Source organism: Haplochromis burtoni, unplaced genomic scaffold (genome assembly GCF_018398535.1).
Source record: "Haplochromis burtoni strain Fernald_Lab_line unplaced genomic scaffold, NCSU_Asbu1 Contig_2626, whole genome shotgun sequence".
Lineage (NCBI taxonomy): Eukaryota > Metazoa > Chordata > Actinopteri > Cichliformes > Cichlidae > Haplochromis > Haplochromis burtoni.
The window spans coordinates 9,564-10,520 of NW_024584987.1; positions in this window are offsets into that span (position 1 = coordinate 9,564).

Here is a 957-nt window from a genome sequence, read left to right on the forward strand (position 1 = left end):
CCTAGATCAGTTAAATTCAGCTCAACACTGCGCCCAGCATCCTGGAGCACTTCTGTTGTCTTTTGTACGTGTTTTGAGTTTTTACGTGCTTCTGAGTTTTTACGTATTTTCGAGTTTGTACGAGCTTCAGAGTTCGTACATGTTTTGGAGTTTGTACATGCTTCGTCTCTAGAGGCCACCATAAATATACTTTTATTTATTCACTCCACATAAAATGTAATAAATTAATCATACAGAACAAAAACAAACTATTCACAATTCAACTTTTAACTATTTAAATTTTTAGCTTTTTCCTTTTAAACAAATTTAAAGTGAAACAACACAAACCACAAAAACAAAAAGAAGATGCACATTCTCTGTCATATAAGCCTGCATGAATAAACTTTCTGAATCCTTTATCATCCGCAACTGAAAATAGTTGTGGATGATCACTATACCTTTCTAATATGACATCCCTTGCTCTCTCTCTCTTTCCCTCCTGCTCTGTTCCTGTCCTACTGCGGGTAACTACCGTCCATCCCCCATCTGCCCAGCGCAAAGCACAAGGCTCGCGTGTGGCGTGAAGTGGAAAAAAGTGCAAAAGACGGGGGAAAAAAAAAAAACCCCTCCCAATTAGGAGCTGGCTCACGTCGTTCACTTGAAAGATCCGGCTCTAAGAGCCGCTATGTTCGTGACCGACACATCACTACTGACATGAAATTATTGAGGAAAAAGTGATGATATTAATATTACAAAACAAAAATTGTAAAATGTCAATTTAGACAGAAGTTGTCAGGGACCTGGGTCTGAGCAACCCAGGGTCCATGAAAGTTGTGACTCTTTTTATATGATATGTTTGTTTCTGCACTGTGCTATGTTGTGTGAGACTCCACGTCAGTGTCTGAACTAGTTTAAAGTCAGAGAGTTTATGCCTGCTAGAGAGTGTGTCGTGACAGCTGTCTCTGTTATTTTCTCCTG